Source organism: Pagrus major, chromosome 15 (genome assembly GCF_040436345.1).
Source record: "Pagrus major chromosome 15, Pma_NU_1.0".
Taxonomy (NCBI): domain Eukaryota; kingdom Metazoa; phylum Chordata; class Actinopteri; order Spariformes; family Sparidae; genus Pagrus; species Pagrus major.
Window position 1 is genome coordinate 3,888,887 of NC_133229.1, and position 21,850 is coordinate 3,910,736.

The 21,850-nt window shown below is 44.2% G+C and overlaps 1 protein-coding gene across 1 annotated transcript in view; it reads right to left on the reverse strand.

Moving 5' to 3' along the window:
* slc18a2 (solute carrier family 18 member 2) overlaps positions 1-21,850 on the reverse strand; it is a 106,537-nt gene that overhangs the window by 79,466 nt on the left and 5,221 nt on the right. The window lies entirely within an intron of this gene.

The window sequence follows — 21,850 nt, forward strand, 5'->3', positions numbered from 1 at the left end:
TTTCTAAAATAATATAATTATTAATATAAATTCATAATTACAGGGCACCACTCTGGAATCAGGGACCAATAATCAAACATGAAAACAGTCTCAAAAAAAGGATATTCACTTTAAAATGTAAATATTTATAAAACATGTAACATTAAAGGAACAATGAAGGAAATGACTGTCACAACCAGCTGTTATCATACCACATATACAAAAATGATCACACACAACTGCAGTTAACTCCAAGCAATCTGCTCACCAGAGGAGTGCTTGGATGTGTGTGTGTGTGTGTGTGTGTGTGTGTGGGGGGGGGGTTAATCGGGAGGAAAGAGAGAGGGGAAGAGAGAGAAAAAAAGAGAGCACTCTACGACTCAGAGAGCAGCATGGAGGTAACAACCATGGCGAGACACAATACTTGCTTTTCTATCACTCGGAGGCCAGTGGATGAACTTGGGCTCAATAACCTTCCTCCGGTCTTTGTTCCAGATAGAAATGCAGTTTATTGTGCCCTTAGACAGCGGCAAAACTAACACTTAAATCAACAAAGCAGAGAAGCTCAAATTAGCTTGTGATGAGCACAAAGAAAGGCAAACAGCAATCACAATACTTTACAGTGTAAAGCAGCAACAAATAGGACTCTGTGGTCCACAGAACCCACAAAATGTAGCTTTTAAATGAATACACAGTAATACCTAGTATCTGCCCAGACACTAATGAAGCCTCTTTCTTTAATGTTGCACAGGTGGCAACTAGCATGTGATCCGTCCACCAATTTAATCCAGCTTGTTTCCTCTGCGTGGATAATTGGCACTGCCACTAGCGTTCTATCAGCAGGCTGACGGTGGCTGTTATGGCTGTTTAGTGGAGGAAACAGTGGAGTCAACATGGGTGAAGAAAGCGGTCCATTTCTTCCTGAATAAAATCTTCACTTCTGCAGGGATGAGAGGCTGATGAGAGAGGCTGGGTTGCGCAGCGTCTCCACTGGACCCAGAACATGTTTAGTAAACATAAAAACTGAGGTTTAGGACTGTGGTCTAGGCGAAGGTAAATTCCAAAGGTTTGTAGTTGCTCCTTTTAGTAACTGTGGCACATGAGAAAGCCAGAGCTTCCTTCAGCAACACTTTACGATGGAAAAGCAGTGAGCAGCGGAGTGCAACCTCCAGCCATGTACCAGTCCTATCCAGAAATCTGGCAGAGGCTTTTGATTGAATTCAATTTTCATGGATCCACTTGTTGAGACTTCAATGAGGCTATCTTGCTCAGATGCTGGTAAAGCAGCAGGGACATCAGAAAAGGGATAACAAATCCAACTGTCCGACTCATCAGTTTCGGAGTAGTACCTGTGCAGCTGGCTGCAAGCTCACTGACCCGGGAATTCCACTGGTTTGCATGTAAGTTGCGGAATGGCTCCGCTACGGTTTTCCTCTGTGCTCCGTCCTCCTTTAACCCCCACCATCTGCATTTTGAGTGCAGCCGGATAGCTGGAGTTGCGAGATCGAGGAGTTCCTGCGATAATTACAGAATCACGCTCGACTCCAGTTATACATTTATTTTATAATCACATCAACAAACAGACAGAAGGTTAGTGTTCCCAACCAAAAGATTAGAAGAAGTGCTTGGATTATCTCCTTTTTGAGATTTTTGAGCTGGCATCAACACGGACTGTTTTATTATGAAAATTAACAGATGGTGTGTTGTTGTTTCGGTGTCTGACTTCCTGTCTACTCTGTGCTGAATTCGGCTGAATTGATGCGCCGTGCTCCGGCATCCGGTAGAAAAAGAAGCCTTGCGTAACTGCTACCGAAGCCAGTAGAAGTACACACATAGACTAGAGTGAAACCTATCAGCTCCATTGCTGTGGCGGATCGGGGACGGCTCAAACACGGATCTGGTGGAATTTAGGGGTGAGGTGTGTTGTTATGCTGAGTTTTACACTGTCTTTCACAATGAGTTGATTTGCACACAAAAAATCATGCAAGGACGGGAAGATCTCTGTTTTGTTGTTCATGCAGTCTAACCAGTGTTTCAACTTTTTTAACATAGCTTCAACTTTATCTGGTACGTTGAATATGGTTGCAGAGAGACCCGTAATCCGAGATTAAGTTCAGACAGGTGAAAATTATGATCCATAAAGGAAATGTTAAACTCATCTTTCCTCTTGATAACCAGCACACATCCCTGTGCAGTGATAATGTCTCAAGGTCGCTACCTATTTCAGTGCATAATGCAGTAAATATGCGAGAGTTCAGGGACCTGGCTTTCACAAAGTTCACCATTTTCACTTTAGTGTCCAAAACATCCTTCAAGGTGGCATGCATCCCCTTGGCAGCCAGAGCCTCCCGTGGATGCTGCAGTGTACCCAAGTGGCGTCGGAAGCAACCGCCTGGATGCACGTTACCACTCCACTGTGTTTCCCCGTCATGGCCCTTGTGCCATCTGTACAGATGCTCAAACATTTTGACCACAAAGTCCATTTGATGTTACGAAGGCGTCCAGCAGTTTGAAAATGCCCTCTCCAGTTGTCCTTGTTTCCACTGGTTAACAGAAGAGCATGTCCTCCTTAATTGTACCTAATTGTCTTTAATTACATCTTTTTATAGGTCAGTTTGAAATGTAATCATATTATTTGACTTTGAATGTGTAAACCACATTTTTCATGTAGTTTGGGAATACTGGGCTTACTATACAGCATGTTTTGACATGTGACTAAAGAACCAGTTTCCTCTCTGATTTAGCCTTCTTGCTAATTGTGTTACACCTGCGCACTGACACAACACAACTTCATTTACACATCCGAAGGTGGCTCTGTACTGCCAAAAAGAGGGGGAGACAAAAACAATGTGCATGCATTGGGGAATTCTCTTTTTCTGTTTACTGTGGCAACAAAAGGAACGGGGAAATGCATCCAATTCCTGAAAGTAATGGATTACTTGCTTAAAAACATAACTTAATAACGGATTAGTTGAATTGCAAAATGGACACATACATTGCTCATTACAACAACACTAACTGACACTTAACACACAATAATTAGTCATTCAGTCAGACATGACAGGTTGAGAAACAGGAACTGGTAATTCAAAGCAATCTTCGTGTTTCTTAAAGAGCTAAATGTAAATGAAAACTAACAGTGCATGGAACAATTTATGAAACTATAATCATGTCCAAAAATGGTTAGGCTATGTTGTGGAAAATAGTTGTGTTGCCTTACATAACAAATGATGAATAATGAACAAATCAACAAAATCTATGGTAAGCTGACTTTTTTACAATTAACAAAAGTAAAGCCACAAGATGCGACAAGCAGGTTTAAGTCTTCACAAAGGTGAGCAAAGTCACCTAATGAGTCTGCTCATCTTGAGTTATGAGCAAATATGTGATAGACCATGCCCATGCATACTAATCAATATGGCATATCAGATTATTCACTTGATTACACATTCATGCCCCCAGAGAATGCACACAAAATTTGGTTAAATTCTGTCAACTGACTTTTGAGTTACAAGTTTTAGATATTTAGGCACCCCCATTGGTCGATCTCAAATGCTTCTTTCCCATTAAGAAAGAAACAAAAATGTTTTTCTGTTGATGGCGGCCATGCTTTTTAACTCATCTCGCTCATTTTGTATTTATTGGTATTTAACAGATAAAGGAATAACTGGGTGATCAAGTTTACACTGTGTTCCAAATGATTATGCAAATACAATTTCAATTAAACGAACATTTGATTTTTAGTTTAGTTTTTCAATTAAAGTTTTCAATTGTGCTGCTTCTCCTCTCTGTTTAGATCACTGACATCAATCACAGACAGGTTTGGTAATTAGTTTGCCAGGTGAGTCTAATTAAAGGGAAACTACTTAAGGAGATTGTTCCACATTATTAAGCAAGTCACAGGTTTCATGCAATATGGGGAAAAAGAAAGATCTTTCTGCAGATGAAAAGTGTGCAATAGTGCAGTATCTTGCAAAAGGTATGAAAACATTGGATATTTCATAAAAAAATTAGGAGAGATCATCATACTTGTGATTTGTGTGTGATTCAGAGCGCAGACAGGTTCGTACAGATAAAGGCGTATTAAGGAAAGTTTCTGTAAGGCAAATTCATCGTATTAAGAGAGCAGCTGTGAAAAAGCCACTGATGAGTAGCAAACAGGTATCTGAAGCTGCTGGTGCCTCTGGAGTCCCAAGAACCTCTCGATGCAGGATCCTCCAGAGGCTTGCTGACGTGCATAAAGCTGTATTTTGGTCACCCTTAACCAATGCCCACAAGGAGAAACGATTGCAGTGGGCTTAGAAACACATGAAGACTAATTTTCAAGCAGTTTTATTCACTGATGAATGCCATGCTACACTGGATGGTCCAGATGGGTGGAGTTCTGGATGGTTGGTGGATGGCCACCATGTCCCAACATGTCAGCAAGGAGGTGGCGGAGTGATGTTCTGGGCTGGAATCATGGGAAGTGAGTTGGTAGATCCCTTTAGGTTGCCTGAAGGTGTCAAAATGACCTCTGCAAACATGTAGAGTTCCTAAATGCCCATTTCCTGCCATGGTATAAAAAGAAAAACCGTGCCTTCCGGAGTAAAATCATCTTCATGCAAGACAATGCACCATCCCATGCTGTAAAAAATACCATTGAGGCCTTGGCTGCTATGGGTATAAAGGGAGAAAAAATCATGGTGTGGCCACCATCATCCCCTGACCTCAACCCTAGTAAGAACCTGTGGAGCATCCTTAAAAGGAAGCTCTGTGAGGGTGGGCGGCAGTTTACCTCAAAACAGCAGGTCTGGGAGGCAATTCTGGCATCCTCAAAGGAAATACGGGCAGAAACTGTACATGGACTTACAAGTTCAATGGATGAGAGAGTTGTTAAGGTGATATCAAAGAAGGGCTCCTATGTTAATATGTAACTTGATCTGTAACAATGTTTTTGATTGAAATAGCTTTGATTTTAGAAAACTAACCTCCTAATGCAACAAAAGCTGACAGATTTCTGTTTTCAATCCTTTTCTTCTGCTTTGCATAATAATTTGGAACACTGCATTTTGAGTTATTTAGCAAAAAATGCCATTGTCACCATTGGTAATTTGTTGAAAAATCCTATTGACTTCCAATTGTATATACTATTTAGGAAAAAAAAGAACAAAAACAGTATATGCATAATAATTTGGAACACAGTGTATATGGCCAACCCTTAATAAGGGGAGGATACACAAGCGTTCAAGATCGAATTTGCATTTCTCAATTAGATGGGTAAAATTAAGTATAATAGTTGTTGGAAGGAGCATGAAATGGCAATTAATGTATGCAATGGGTGTTAACCTTCTTGGAGGTGCAAAAATGTGGCAGAAGTATTAAGGGCTGAGAAGTTCCACTATGTTTGAGAGGGGGGTATGGATTGCACATGATTGGATGGATAAAGTAGAATCTCATCTGCGTAAACTCTTTGAACTCACTGTTTGAACTGATCTCTGATCCCATTTACCCCAAATGTATTAATTTATTTAAACATGTCAAATTTTACAAATACAGTAAACAGTTACTAATATAGTCATCTTTGTTGTCTGTGGATCATCAGACTCCCTTAAAAAAAATACTCAATTTTGAGACTATAGGTGGGCTGTGACTTACAGATGTTTCTCCTTTCATATGACCTTTTTACTGCTGCGTGGGAGGGCTGCACTTGATCATATTTTACTTTTTAGCCCATTTGACCACAATGTGCTCAGCAGTGGCAGAGTGGCGCTGTCCATGTTTCGGCTGGTTGACTTCACAGGAAGCAGATGTATGTAGTCTAACACTATGTTAATATGACTGCTTCGACTGATATTTAACTTTCAAAGCTCTTCTGTGAACTAAGTTAAATAAACTAAAGATGTGTAACCTTAAGTTACTGTTTGTACTTGCATAAGCCTATAAGTGAAAAATATAGTCTGAGGTATATGTTTACACCCAGATCAACGTGTTATATAACTTTAACCTGTGGTTCAGGTATACGGCATAGCACTGCTTATTTTTCAGTCGGCATTGCGTATACCCACTTCTAAATCCCCTCTGATGCACATCTTCTAGAGGTGTGGAAATGCAGAGACAGAGCATAATCGAGAGTTTGCAGCTTATGCCGATTGTTGATTGTCTGGCCTCAGCTGGACAATAAAGTTATGTCGCAACGTTGCTCCCATGCTTTGAAATATGGGCGGACATTAGGCTAACATTACTTATGTGGGAGGTATGTCAGAGGGAGGTAAAGATCATCTGCAAATGATAAAAACATTCACCAAGTATTTTTTTAAACGGACATCTCGGGGCATGTCGGACCTCATGAACTTGCTAGAAAGCACAAACTGGATGAGACCCATGCTGAGCGTGACTTCTGCCTCACAACAATTACTAATCACGTTAACCATTTTCACCTGAAGCTAACGTCTGCAGCCATATATAATAACCGTTACAGAAGCCCAGCTAATCGGCCAAGTTCCGAGGAGGCGCTGTCAACCTTGCCGTCTAACTCTGAGAGGTGTGTGCAGCAGAGTCAGCCTTATCTTAAAGCTGCCATGTGAAAACAGTATTATTGTAGATTACAACAAACGTGAAAGGCACTGCAGATGGATACATGTTTTGTTTTTGTAATGTTTATGTATTGAAAAGATGCAGCTTTTATTTTGTAGACTGCTGTAATCTGATTAATGGAAGGACTTTCTGAATAAAAGGGGAATTTAAATGATGAAAAAGTAGCCCCATGCAGTAATATAGATCATTGAGGATGCCATACACTGAGATGCATCGAGATGCATCGCAGTACATCGAGAATTGTTTTGCAATTGAATCGTCTGCTGAATTGTAATCGAATCATGAGGCCAGTGAAGATTCACACCTCTAGCATCTTCGTTACATTGTTTGAGGGAGCTATAGGTAACTGCAAACCGTGGACGCAACCATCACTAATGGTAATGTATCTCCTCAGGGATTTAAGCTGTTATTTTTCTAATCTAAAGTCTAACCGTGACAACACATGAGTTAAGGTTGTAAGGACTATGGCTGTTGGTCGTTGTTGTTGATTTTGTTCAAGTACGGCAAATTGTAATTTTATGGGTTATTGTTCAGACGATGGGGCTAAACTAGCTAAGATGTGCCAACGGCAGTTGCCGCTTGTTGCCATAGCTACAGTACACATCACATAACATTATGGGCTGATGGAATGTGAATACTGTAGAGTGCAGAATCAGGCTATACAATACTGTGATTGCTGCTATATAGTATTGTCAATTTCTTTATTTTTTATTTGTCTTTATTATAGTAACTGATGAAAAAAACTACTAAGACGTCATTTGAATGTGTATAAGTAGGCCCTACATGTTTTGTAAATGCAATTTTAAGGTCATCAATGTCCATGTTATCCATCAATATTAATTTTCCTAAGCAGCTGACACAGTTACGCAGCGCTAATTTGTTGTGTTATTGTACAAAGGCTCTTGCTCTCAGTGTGACAATGCACCTTGTGGGGGCTTGAAGACCTGTTGGACAATGGCCCATTAAGTGAACAAAAAGGTCCACTGTAATGCTAATTAGGTGTTGTTAAGTGTTGACGAGAAACTCCTTCAGGTTTTCTGGGAGTTCCTATTTTTCCCCAGTTTGTCGTGACACACCAAGTCCAAGTCCTTGTGCAAAACATTCACACATACAAACATCCGAGAGTGATAATGTTTCATGTTAATTTATCTCACCTGTACACAATTGCATGTGATACCCGTGTTTATTTCAAACTGAACTTTTTTTCACAAAAACATCATATCATTGCATACGGCAGGCTATTTGGTCCATGTATGAAGTATATTTAATTTGCAGTTGTTTAAGTTGTATAGTGAAAAATGCCAGTTTAGAGGTTATTTCCTAATTTCATTGTCCTACTTTTGCCATTATAATTGTATTTTGATGCATGTAAGCTCGTTTTTCAATGGCCAATGTTGTCAAAGCTTGATTAACACTCTGCATTTGTCATTGTTGCATTAAACAATTAAACACCATTTGTTTCAATGGACCAGAACATCAACTTGTCCCATTTTCCCATTTGTACAATAAAAATTTTACACACGAAGTGGAGAGCCGGCTACTGAGACAGATCACCTTCAAAGTGAAAGTGGTTGATCTAAACAAATAAATTAATAAATAGCCAAAACAATATGTATAGTTTATACTCGTTAAACAGTGAGATTTCCTTCATTTGATAATTACGCCACTAAGCTAGCCGATGTGAAATAGTTTTCTCTCTCTTAATCAGTCTAAATAAATGAATGAATGAATGATGAAAAAAAAAAAAAATCATTATTTTGGCAATTTGTTATTTTATTAAACTACGACTGACCGCTACAGCCCACACAAAAAACTTTCATTCTGAAGGCGAGCTGTCTCTGTTTCCAGCTCTCAACCTTCTGTGTTCACTTTTCATTTTACAAGTCGGATGATAGGATGACAATCTGGTATGCTGAATCACATTGTACGCCTTTGTTTAATGCGATGACAAATGCAAAGCGTTAACAGTATTTAGACATCGGCTATTGAAGAACAAGCTCACATGTGTCAAACTACATTTGAAAAGGCACAAGTAGGACAATAAAAATAGGAAATACCCCCTAAACTAGCATTTTCCATTATACAACATGAACAAGTGCAAATGAGTTATACTTGGTGCACGGACCCTGTATGTAGACTGTGCACATTTATTTTAAAAAAAAGCCGGAGTCAGAGCGGGGAAAAGTGTCAATAAGTTTCCACAAAGTTTTATTCAGTATTGTCCATTGATTCATTATTTACCAGACTTAACCTACATTTCCTTAATGCTAGGACCACCAGGGTGTGGGAGTGTTCTTACAAAGCCGTTAAGGTCACGTGTGAACTCTGATTTTTAAAGTCGTTAGGGCCACTTGCAAGTCGTTGACCCAGCTGGCCTTCATGTGGGTCGTTAGGTCTTGCCCAGCTGTGAATGGTTGTTAAGCTGTTAAGCAAGTCCAGTTGCCATATAGCACTTAGAACTGGAAAAAGTCCAGCCAAGAGCGAGTTGCAGTAGTCCAGGTGGGAGATGACCAGCATTTGGACCAGGAGTTGCGCTGCGTCCTTTGTGAGGAAAGACCGGATCCTGCCGATGTTGTAGAGGGCAAATCTGCAGGATCAGGCCACCGTGGTGATGTTGGGGGTGCAGGATAGTTCGTCGTCGAGGATTATGCCCAGGTTCCTCGCTATTTAATATATTGTTTTTAACTTTTTGTATTAGCTCTTACTTAAGCCGTGCCCTCTCCAAACATGCTGGTGGAGTGAGTTTTGGCCTTTGTTTTTGCAGTGAAAGTACTTATTTCACTCAGCGGAGCCATGGTTGCACAGCAACTACATGGCCGTATTGTTTACATGAGCTGTTTGCTATGAAACCAGCCGGCATGGTGTCCAGATCATCAGACATCCCCGAAGAGATATGGAGAATGACACAGAGGCTGCAGGGGAGGAATAAAGCAGCGTAATCCAAGAGCAATCGAGAGGCTTACGGAGAAGAGAAGATTTAAGCCGAGTGTCCCCTCTCTCATCATGGGTAACGTGAGATCGCTAGCTAACAAGATGGAGGAGCTAACGCCGCTAGCCAAGAGTCAGAGGGAGTACCGGCAGTGTAGTTTAATGTGCTTTACGGAGACATGGCTGCACCAGGACATTCCTGACAACAACGTTTCCATCGAGGGCTATGAGACTGTTCGGGCCGACAGGGACTGCACCGGGAGGGGTAAGCGTAAAGGAGGGGGGCTTGCCGTTCTAGTTAACAACAGGTGGTGCAGTCCTGCTCATATTACCGTCAAAGAGCACATCTGTTGCCCGGACATTGAACTGTTTGCCATTATTATCTGCCTCGGGAGTTTTCACATGTTGTTGTGGTGACTGTTTACATTCCTCCCTCTGCCAACCCAACATCGGCGTGTGACGTCATCCATAGCTCGGTTAAAGACTCAACACCTGAGTGCATTCAACTCCTCTCCCCTCCCCCCACTGGGTAGATCAGACCACAACCTGGTGCACCTCAACCCCTGTTATGTGCCTCTGGTGAAGAGCCAGCCTGCGACCACAAGGACTGTGAGGAGATGGTCAGAGGAAGCCTATGAGACACTTCAGGGATGTTTTGAGATCACGGACTGTCACTGTGAGCCGCATGGAGATGACATTGATGGGCTCACAGAGTGCATCACGGACTATATCAACTTTTGTGTAGACTCCACTGTTCCAGCTGAGACCGTGCATTGTTACCCAAATAACAAGCCGTGGGTAGCAAAGGACATCAAAAAAATCCTCAATGAAAAGAAGAGGGCTTTCAGAGCTGGCAACAGGTAGGAGGTGAGAACAATACAGGGACGCCTAAAGGTGAAGAGGGTAAAGAAAACTATGGGAGGAAGCTGGAGTGGAAACTTCAGCAGAACAACACAAGAGAGGTCTGGAGAGGGATGAGGACCATCACTGGATTAAGGTCAGCTGGCAATAGAGGAGTTGAAGGCAGCGTGGACCAGGCCAATGAACTCAATTTTTTTTTTTAACAGATTTGATACTGAGACCCCTGCACCCCCTGATAACACCACCATCAATCCCACTGCTGTCTAGCAACTACCACCTTCTCCACCCCCTCCTCCTCCTCACAGCCTTTCATCCTCCTGTGAGATCCCTCCCCACTCCTCCTCCCCCTGGTCTCCAAACTCACTACACACTACAACCAATTGACTCTACACCTCTCCCTCCCCTACCTGTCACCTCCACAGTGAACATCACAGCTGACCACGTTAGGAGACAGCTGGTGAGACTCCACTCAGGCAAGGCTGCGGGTCCTCATGGTGTCAGCCCCAAGGTGCTCAACGCCTGTGCCCCCAGTTATGTGGAGTACTCCACCATGTCTTCAGCGTGAGCCTGAGTCTACAGAGGGTCCCTGGGATGTGGAAGATGTCCTGCCTTGTCCATGTGCCATAGATGACGCGTCCCGGTGGCTTCAAGGGCTACAGACCTGTGGCACTGACCTCCCACATCATGAAGACTCAGGAGAGACTTGTCTTGGAGCAGCTCCAGCCCTTGGTTTAACTACTCTTGGACCCCCTACAGTTCGCCTATCAGCCCAAACTTGGAGTTGAGGATGCCATCATATACCTGCTTAACGTGTCTATGCCCACCTGGACAAGCCGGCGAGCACTGTGAGAGTATTGTATATAGAGTTTGTTGACTTCTCCAGTGCATTCAACACCATCCATCCGGCTCTACTGTGAGAAGCTGACAGCAAAGCAGGTGGATTCCCCCCTTGTGACCTGGATTATTGACTATCTGACTGGCAGACCACAGTATGTGCGCTTACAACACTGTTTATCAGATAGAGTAGTCAGCAACACCGGGGCCCCACAGGGGATTGTCCTCTCTCCCTTCCTCTTCACCCTCTACACCATGGACTTCAACTACTGCAAAGAGACCCGTCATCTCCAGAAGTTCTCGGATGACCCAGCAATAGTTGGATGTATCAGTGAAGGTGCTGAGGATGAGTGCAGGCCTGTTGTGAACAACTTTGTCACATGGTGTGAGAGGAACCATCTACAGCTCAATGTGACAAAGACCAAGGAACTGGTTGTGAACCTGAGGAGGACCAAGGTGCCGTTGACCCCTGTCTCCATTCAGGGGGTCAGTGTGGACATTGTGGAGGATTATAAGTATCTGGGAGTCCACACTGATAATAAACTGGACTGGGATAAGAACACAAATACCCTCTACAGGAATCTCTATTTTCTGAGACGATGGAGGTCATTCAACATCTGCCGGACTATGCTCAGGATGTTTTATGAGTCTGTGGCGGCCAGTGCTATACTCTATGCTGTTGTGCGCTGGGGCAGCAGGGTGAGGGTAGCGGATGGAAAAAAGGTTGAACAGACTGATCCGCAAGGCCAGTGACGTTGTGGGAGTGGAGCGTGACTCTCTGATGGTGGTGTCAGAGAGGATGATGCTGTCCAAGTTACATGTTATCTTGGACAATGGCTCTCATCCACTCCATGACGTGGTGGTCAGTTACAGGAGTACATTCCGCACTAAACTGATCCCACCAAGATGCACCAGAAAGCGCCACAGGAAATCATTCCTGCCTGTGGCTATCAAACTGTTTAATTCCTCGCTCTGAGTGTGGCATTATTGCTCTGTATATATATACATATATAAATGTATATGTACATTTCTTCTATTTTTGTTTTGTTTTTGTTTAATTATTATTATTATGACTATTATTATTATTTCTGCATATTCTGAACTTTGAATAGGAGCAGCTGTAACACAAACAATTTCCCCTCAGGAATAATAAAGTATTTCTGATTCTGAATATGATTCTGATTTTGCACAACTTATGAGACAAATGTTCATGTCCATCTTATTCCATCTTACAGCAATTTGAGCTGTATAGCTATGTCCTTTGCATATCTCAACAACCGTTCACTCAATAATAATAATAACCTTATTTTTATAGCACATTTCTTAACAAGGTTACAGAGTGCTTGTTCAAATAAAATACAATACAGATAAGTTAAAAGACAATTAGAACTACATAATGCAAAATACAAAACACTAGGACCTATAAAATAAAATACAGAAAAAGTTCATTTAAAAAAACATCAGACAGGGTGATGCATAAACTTTAAACTCAAAATCTAAACCAATGGAAAACATAGAACAAATATGCCCCAGCAAACAAACAGGCTGTCATATAACTTAATAATGGAGCTGCTATGAGCAGCGAACAGCCCATCATTTAACAGACAAATCCCATGTGTGCTACCTCCCTGGCTCATTTAAACAGCCTATGTGGTACGAGTGACATGCAGACAGCCAATCCTTCCACAAGTGTGTAGTTCGGTTATACTATCACCATGTGACTGACAAGACCAGTTTTAGTCCGCCTGTAAACTGTTTACTCACACAGTCTGCTTTTCTTGCGACCTGAAGCAGTGGTTCACAAGTTGTAGATTTCGCTGGTAAACACACAACCTCTTTGGCCACTGTTCAGGTTTTTTGCTGCTCCTTTCTGTGTCACTCATCCTCCAGAGCCGCTCTTCGCTACCGGAGTGTCTCTGGGCTCATTAGGTAAGGGGTAAGGTGCTGCCCTGCCGCTGCTCCGCCACCCGGTCTGTTTGCTCTACCTACCAGCCCAGAGACACTGCAGTTGTGTCAGCCTAAGTGGTTGGTGTGATTATCAGGGAAACTATGACTCACAATCCATGGTATCAGCTTCATCACTGGCAGACTTTTCAGCCATATCGCCCAACCTGGACTTTGGGACCACCAGCAGAGCCATGTCAAAGGACCTTAGGTTACAACTTGGCACATATGAGAGTAGAAACTCAATGATGTAGCCAGGAGCCAGACCATGGAGAGCTTTTATAGTCAGCAGCAACATCTTAAAATCAATTCTAAATAGAAGGTAGCCAGTAAAGGGTAGCTAAGACCAAAGTGATGTGATCCTATTTCCTCGAACCAGTAACAAATCTGGCTGCGACATTCTGAACCAGCTGCAGGCAGTGTAGTAAGGTTTGACTAATACTAGAGTAAAGGGCATTGCAGTACTGTAACTGGATAGACACGAGGGCATGAACAACTTTGTTCAGATCTTGATTTGATTATCTTTTTTGGATCAGATGCAAAAAGCAGGATTGAACAACACTCTTTACCTGGGCATTGAAACAGTTGTAAAAAAAAGTTGTCGTACAAAACGACAAGGTTTATTAGAATCAGTTTGACATTTGCCGACGGTGGTACAGACAGTTCTTATATGTGGGATCTGGAACACAAGGGGTTGAACATGACAATCTCAGACTTATCTGTGTTAAGTTGTAAGAAGTTCTGGGACATCCAACAGGGTATATTGGTTAGGCAGGCCTTGAGGGAATCTAGGTTTGGTTTTGTAGAGCTGAGTGTCATCAGCCTAACAGTGAGACTGGATGTTATGGCCACAGATGACATGACCAAGAGAGATCATGTTGCCTGAAAAAAATTAAAGGACCAAGGATGGATCCTTGTGGGACAGCGCACGTAAGAAGAGCTGTTGAGGTAGAGGCATTACCAACAATGACGTAGAGGGTTCTATTTTAGAGGTAAGAAAACAGCAGTTGAGTTAGTTAGATTTAGTAAGAGCAGGACTGAGGCAGCATCCAATGTCATCAGTAAGTCATTTGTGAGACTGGTATTGCTTAAGTTGGAAGGAGCTGTAAGGAAATGAGTTTTTCTAAAATGTGGGATAAAACTGATAATTTTGAGATGGGTCTGTAGTTTGAGGGAAGATGGGGATCAAGACCGGCTTTCTTTAGAAGGGGCTGGATTAAAGCTATAGTTGGTAATGTTGGAGAGCTAGCAAGATTTGAAAGTGGCACCTCCTCTAAGCTCCCCTCCTCCCCTTCCCGTCAGTGCTCCGTCCAAAGCCACGCCCCCACAAACTTGAACGTGCATCTGACAGTAGGAGTCAGCAGGGCAGAGGAGAGCCGAGTACTTCAGCACATTTTGGACATCAACCAAACTACCTCATGTACCACCAGATGCGTTGAGTACAAACGCTCAATGCTCCGTGCAGGAAGCACAGATCCTATAAGTTAGATAAGCAGTAGTACCGACGACCTGTAACGTTACTGGCTTACACCGACAGAGAATCTAATGTTAGCATTGGGCTAATACGAGCTACAAAAGTAGCTAAGTTGGCTAACGTTACATATTTCATGAAAATAACAAATCCCCCTGAAGCAAAACAAATAATTACCTGTCCAACAGAAAGACAGCAACCTCTGCATTACTTCTTAAGGCCTTCAGCTCCCTCAGTTGTCTCCACTGTTCAAAAGCTGAACCGATGTTGACTCTGGTTTTCCCTCTGGCTTTATCCAAAGCCTTTTTTGTTGCAGCCTTTTCTGCCTCCGGCTTTCTTTTCTTAGCCTGTTTAGTGGGGCGAGCCGTTACAAGTAATGCTGGAAGTGCTACTTTTGGCTGCATTTTCTCTGCATTGTTCTCTCCTGCTAACTCAGTATGGAGTGTGCTGAATATTTCCGGCAACGGTGACACGTGATGAGTGCACGCAGGGAGGACGGAGGAACAGAGGGGGGCGTGGGCGGACGAGACATGAAGGCATCTGATTGGTTCTTTCCACTCTGACCGAGAGGCAGGGATTGGTCAGAGTTTGTACAGGCCTGCAGCTTCCACAGAGGTCTGATTTTTTTCGTTCCTTTTTCTGAACTAATTATGTATTGACTACCCTTAGGATGGAAGGACCATTTCACCCAGTATAACAAAAAGTATTTCTGAACAGGATTACCAACTATAGCTTTAATGCATGTTTAAATGAAGGAACAAAACCAGAAACTATGCAGTTGCTTACAATGGAGAGGATAGTGGGACCAACTGTTTCAAGTACTACCTTTAGGAGAGATGTAGAAATGGTGTCTAATAGGGTTGACGATAATTTCATCTGGGATATGGTTTTGGTGAGAGATAATAGAGTAGTGGGTTCAAACTGATTAATTTAATGTGAAATGTTCATTGAAATTGAAATGTCAAGGGGAGTTAATGGGATATGTTGCCTGCTATTCTCTATTTTGCTCACAAAGAGACAGGAAGAAATTCTTTAACATTTTCAGGGAACTGTTCTAAATGGAGAATTTGATGAGTGGACAAAACAGAGTCAATCACTCTAAACAGGGTCCTGGAGATGTTAGTGTTTTTGGAGATGTATCAGAAAAATATTTTTAAATTTTGCATTTTTTACGGCCTGCTGGTATTTCCCCAAGAGCTCCTTTAAGCAAGTGAGGAAGGCGTGGGATTTATTTGCTTTCCTTTTACATTCTGCTCTCCTGCATTGTCTCTTTATGATCTAGTATGTTGTTGAGCCATGGCTATGCATTATGTTTATGTTATCCAAGCGACTTCACACGTCACACTAGGAACAGGAAAATGTAGAGTCGAGTGAGCAGTTGTTTGGCCAGAGAGAGGAATGACGAATGAAGAATTTTCTGTTTACATTAAAAGCCATATATGACTGAGAAAATGTCTAAAATTAATGCTACAGACTGTTGTTACAGTCTGTAAATCATTTAATTTATTTTCCCTTTCCCACTGGGAAAGTATTGCTATGACATACAGTAATTAAATTAACCCTCTAGGCGCCAGGGTTTATTTAGGAAAATATTCCGTTTGGATTTTACAATTTCAAAAGGCTGTTGCTTGGAAGTGGTGAGAGATAAATCCATAGTGTAAATGAGAAAAATATTCATAATGACCTAAAGTTTGTGATGGGAGTAAATTTACTCATCTAATTTGCATATTGTGACGTCACCAGGTGGCAGCCATATTGGTTTACGTAACTTTCAGTAAAACTGATTTTTGAACATATTTACACAGAAAAAGAAAATATTTGTATTGGTATCTCATCCTCAAAATAAAGGAACAGGAGTTTGATTGGAGTAAAGTTGCTAATCTAATTTGAAAATCACCAGGTAAAATTCAGTAAAACGGAATTCTGAACATATTTACACAGTAGTTTTTTTTTCATTTCATTTCATTTTTTCATTTCATTTTTTCATCCTCTCATCCTCAGAGTAAATGAACAGGAATCTGATAGGAGTAACTCTCGCCATGATCAGTGTGTGTTGCTTGTGTGACAGTGTGTGCAGCTGCAGCATCATCAGAGTCACTCGTCTCTGACGAGCGATCGTCATCAGAGGGCAAATCGTCCCCTTCTGAATCGTGATCAGCAAAGATCTGTGCAAGCACCTCATCCGCACTGTAAAGTCCTCTGGGCATTTTGTTTTTTTCATTACAAAAATCGCTATCTGTCTCTCGATCTGTCCAGCACGATGCTGCCAGCGCTCCGCTGCTCTCTCCTCTCCCACTCTGCCGCTCAGCCACTGCCGCTCTGACAGCTGGTGTCGGGTTTCAAACTTTTTTTTTCTCAGATATTTTGCATAGAAACACACCCACAAATGACGTCAGGATTGGAGCTGAATCTAGTGGCCATCTACTGGTTACAAACAGTTACAGCACAAGGCAGTAGATTTAAAGATATGGGCTGTTTTCTTCAGCAATGTTGCCTGTCGCAATAATGCGACTTTGGCGCCTAGAGGGTTAATGTATATGTAACAGCAATCCTTCTGAATTTGAGGTCCACTATTTTTCAGGCATCTGACAATGGGTCTTTTATCATTACACAGCAGTGACATGCAGTGACGTTAGAGAGTGATGTTTATATTACTGTATAAAGTATATATGTTTGTAATAATTATTTGGATAAATTAAAGGTAATATTAAGTCATCAAAAGAATGATCTTTTGAAAAATTGATAAATGAGGAATTACATTAAGACTGATCAAAAAAAGAATTAAATTATTTGATCAAAATATTTGTTAGGCGCAGCCCTTGATAATGTAGAGCATTTCTCATCAGCACTGGTTACACCTAACAAGGCATCAGTTAATTAAAGTTTTAATGTTAATGTTTATGAGCCTACACAACCAGTGTCAATCACACAGTATTTTTGATGAACGGTTAATGATAAAGCTGCAAGCAGCAATACCAGTTTTCAAAACATAACCATTGCTTCAGCACTGCACAGGTGCCCCATCCCACCGCTCACCAATTTGGAACAACCCAGACTTCTCTATCAATAAAAAAAACATTAAATTTCCACATCTACACCATATTATTACAATACTTTCACAAATTTTCCACAGCTTATCCAGAAGTTCAGCATTGGGAATACACTGACTGCCTGACTGAGACAGATACATACATTAGTCACAGAGCAACACCAACACTTACTTACATGCCACTTGGCACTGCTCACCAATCAGCCACTTCTTGATCCAAGTCTCATCTCATCTCATCTCATCTCATCTCATCTCATCTCATCTCATCTCATCTTCTACCACTTATCCGGGGTTGAGTCGCGGTGGCAGCCGGCACAGTAGGGAGCTCCAGACCTCCTTCTCCCCAGCAACACTTTCCAGCTCCTCCGGGAGGATCCCAAGGCGTTCCCAGGCCAGATGAGGTATGTAATCTCTCCAGCGGGTTCTGGGTCTGCCCCTGGGTCTCCTCCCAGTTGGATGTGCCCGGAAAACCTCCAAGGGGAGGCGCCCAGGAGGCATCCTGATCATATGCCCGAACCACCTCAACTGGCTCCTCTCAACGTGAAGGAGCAGTGGCTCTACTCCGAGCTCCCTCCGGATGTCTGAGCTCCTCTAAGGCTGAGCCCAGCCACCCTACAGAGGAAACTCATTTCGGCCACTTGTATCCGCAATCTCGTTCTTTCAGTCACTACCCACAGCTCGTGACCATAGGTGAGGGTTGGAACAGAGATGGAACGGTTAATCGACTACAACGCCTGCAATACTGCAGACGCTGCACCAAGCCATCTGTCCATTCTCCCATCACTTGTGAACAAGACCCCAAGATACTTAAACTCCTTCGCTTGGGTCAGAAGCTCACTCCCCAACTGGAGGGGGCAATCCACCGTTTTCTGGCAGAGAACCATGGCCTCAGACTTGGAGGTGCTGACCCTCATCCTGACCGCGTCACACTCGGCTGCGAACCGCCCCAATGGTTGCTGGAGGTCACTGGCTGAGGAAGCCAACAGAACCACGTCATCCGCAAAAAGTAAAGACGCAATTCTGAGGTTCCCATACCGGACACTCTCCTCACCATGGCTCCACCTTGAGATCCCGTCCATGAAGACCACAAACAGGATCGGAGACAAAGGGCAGCCCTGGCGGAGTCCAACACCCACTGGAAATGTATTCGACTTTGTGCTGAGTATACGGACACAACTCTCACTTTGGTCGTACAAGGACCGGATAGCTCGTACCAATGACCCCGGTGCTCCCTTAGTACCCGCCACAGTACTCCCCGGGGGACCCGGTCATAGGCCTTCTCCACAAAACACATGAAGACTGGATGGGCAAACTCCCATGACCCCCCCAGGAAGCCTGCAAAGAGCTGATCCACTGTTCCATGGCCAGGACGGAATCCGCATTGTTCCTCCAGAATCAGAGGTTTGACAATCGGACGGACCCTCCTTTCCAGCACCCTGGAATAAACTTTCCCAGGGAGGCTAAGCAGTGTGATATCCCGATAATTGGAGCACACCCTCCAGTCCCCCTTTTTAAAAATGGGAACCACCACCCCGGTCTGCCACTCCAGAGGTACCGTCCCTGACCTCCACACGACACTGAAAAGACGTGTCAGCCATGACAGCCCAACAATGTCCAGAGCCTTCAGCATCTCGGGGCGAATCTCATCCACCCCTGGCGCCTTGCCACTGGGGAGCTTCTTGACTACCTCAGTGACCTCTGCCAGGGATATGGCTGAAAACAGCCTGGGCTGAGGCCTGCTTCCCTTTTCTGAGTCGCCGGATGGTTTGCCAGAACTTCCTTGAGGCTGACCAAAAGTCCTTCTCCATAGCCTCACCTAACTCCTCCCGCCTCCTGGTACCAGTCTGCTGTTTCAGGCGACCCCTGGGCCAGCTAAGCCTGAAAGGCCTCCTTCTTCAGCTTGACGGCTTCCCTCACCGGCGGTGTCCACCAGCGGGTCCTTGGGTCGCCGCCCTGACTGGCACCGATGACCATCTGACCACAGCTCTTAGCAGCCGCCTCTACAATGGAGGCTCTGAACATGGTCCATTTGGATTCCATATCCCCAGTCTCTCCTGGGATGAGCGAAAAGTTCTTCTGGAGGTAGGGGTTGAAGACCTGATGGATCGGGGCCTCCGCCAGACGTTCCCAGTTCACCCTCACTACTTGTTTGGGTTTCTCAGGTCTGTCTCACCACCAGGTGGTGATCAGTTGACAGCTCTGCTCTTCTCTTCACCCGAGTGTCCACGACATATGGCCGCAGGCCGCAAGTCTTTGGCCTAAGGTGGCCTGGTACCAGGTACACTTATGAGCCACCCTATGCTCAAACATGGTGTTTGTTATGGCCAATCCATGACTAGCACAGAAGTCCAATAACAAAACCCCATTCGAGTTCAGGTCGGGCAGGCCGTTCCTCCCAATCACCCCCCTCCAAGTTTCCCAATCGTCACCCACGTGAGCGTTAAAGTCCCCCTGTCACGCCCTCCACTTCGAGGGCTATATAGTGGCAGCCTCTCTCACACTTTTCTTTCCCTCTCTCCCTCTTTCTCTCTTCTTCCTCTCTCTCTCTCTCTCTGGCAGGCTGGAGCGTGATGCGGGTGCAGAGCGGACAGGTGCAGCCACTCTGCAATCAGTGGATTGATCCGTGCGGCGGGGAGGGGAGCAATCTCATTCATTCACCTGCCACCATAAAAACCAGACACTTTCCACAACACGACGCCGGACCGTAACTCAATATACTGTTAGTTCATTGATGTTGCTCTGTTCTAGCCTGTTTTCCCAGTGAAACTATTTTTGACCCCTACCTCTGTCTCCAGTTTCCCTTCCTCGCCTGCACTCCTGGACCCGCCTGTCTCCTGTCTCCTCCGCCGAGGCTTCACCCAGCTCTCCGGATTCCCACTCCCGCTCCCCCCTGGAAAGCCGCACCTGTCTGCCGCATCTCCACCTGGTCCCTCCGCATCATCTCCGCATGCCTTCCCCCCTCCAGCCCCGCAGCCAGACGCAGTCCAGCTCTCTCTCCCGTCCGGTCTGGTAGTTGTAAATTCCCGTTCCTGTCTAATTATTTGTAGACAGCACTTTTTGTTAGTTTATTAGCTGCCTCCTGATTTCCCGTTTTAGCGTTAGTTTGTACCGAGTTTGTTTATCTTTTCTTTTGGTTTGTGCGGGTTTGAATTAGTCCCCGCCAGCCCCTTGGGTGAAGTGTCACTCCTTCCTTGGTTCTAGTTTTTGTATTGGTGCAGCCTTTAATAAATTACTTTTGTCTTTGAACTCATCCCAGCCTGTGTCTCGTTGTCTTGCACTTGAGTCTCAGTTTCTGAACCGTGACACCCCCAGAAGAACTATGGAGTCCCCAGGTGGAGCCCCTTCCAGAACACCACCCAGGGACTCCAAGAAGGCCGGGTATTCTGAGCTGCTGTTTGGTGCATACGCACAAACAACAGTCAGAGCCTTCCCCCCAGTGACCTGCAGTCGCATGGAGGCGACCCTCTCGTCCCTCGGGGAGAACTCCAACACAGCGGCGCTCAGCCGGGGGCTTATGAGTATCCCCACACCCGCCCGGCACCTCTCACCCTGGGCAACTCTGGAAAAGGAGAGTCCAGCCCCTCTCAAGGAGTTTGGTTCCAGAACTGGTGCTGTGCATGGAGGTGAGCCAAACTATATCTAGTTGGTACCGCTCTACCTCCCGCACCAGCTCCGGTTCCTTCCCCACCAGAGAGGTGACATTCCACGTACCGAGAGCTAGTCTGCAACGCCCAGGTCCCCCCCTTCGCCTGCTGCCCGGTACATTGCACCCGACCCCATCGCTCTCCCAGAGTCCACAGTGGCGCGGCCCCATGTTGTCCCTTCGCCCTTTTCATTTATCATTCTGTTTATTCAATCTTGTCTGACTTTATTTGAATGGTAACGTTGATGATGATGATGGTATACACCGATCAACCACAACATTAAAACCCCTGACAGGTGATGTGAGTAACATAGGTCATCTCGTTACAATGTTCTGCTGGGAAACCTTGTGTCCTGACATTCATGTGGATGCCACTTGATACCACCCATCCAAACACTGTTGTGGACCAAGTACACCACCTCATGACAACGACACTCCTTGATGGCAGTGCACCCCTTCCCCTGCAGGACAATGCACCAACACGCCACAAAAACTCAGGAATGGCTTGATGAAAAAATCAAAGAGCCCAAGGTGACCAGGCCTCCAAATTCCCACCCCCTTCATA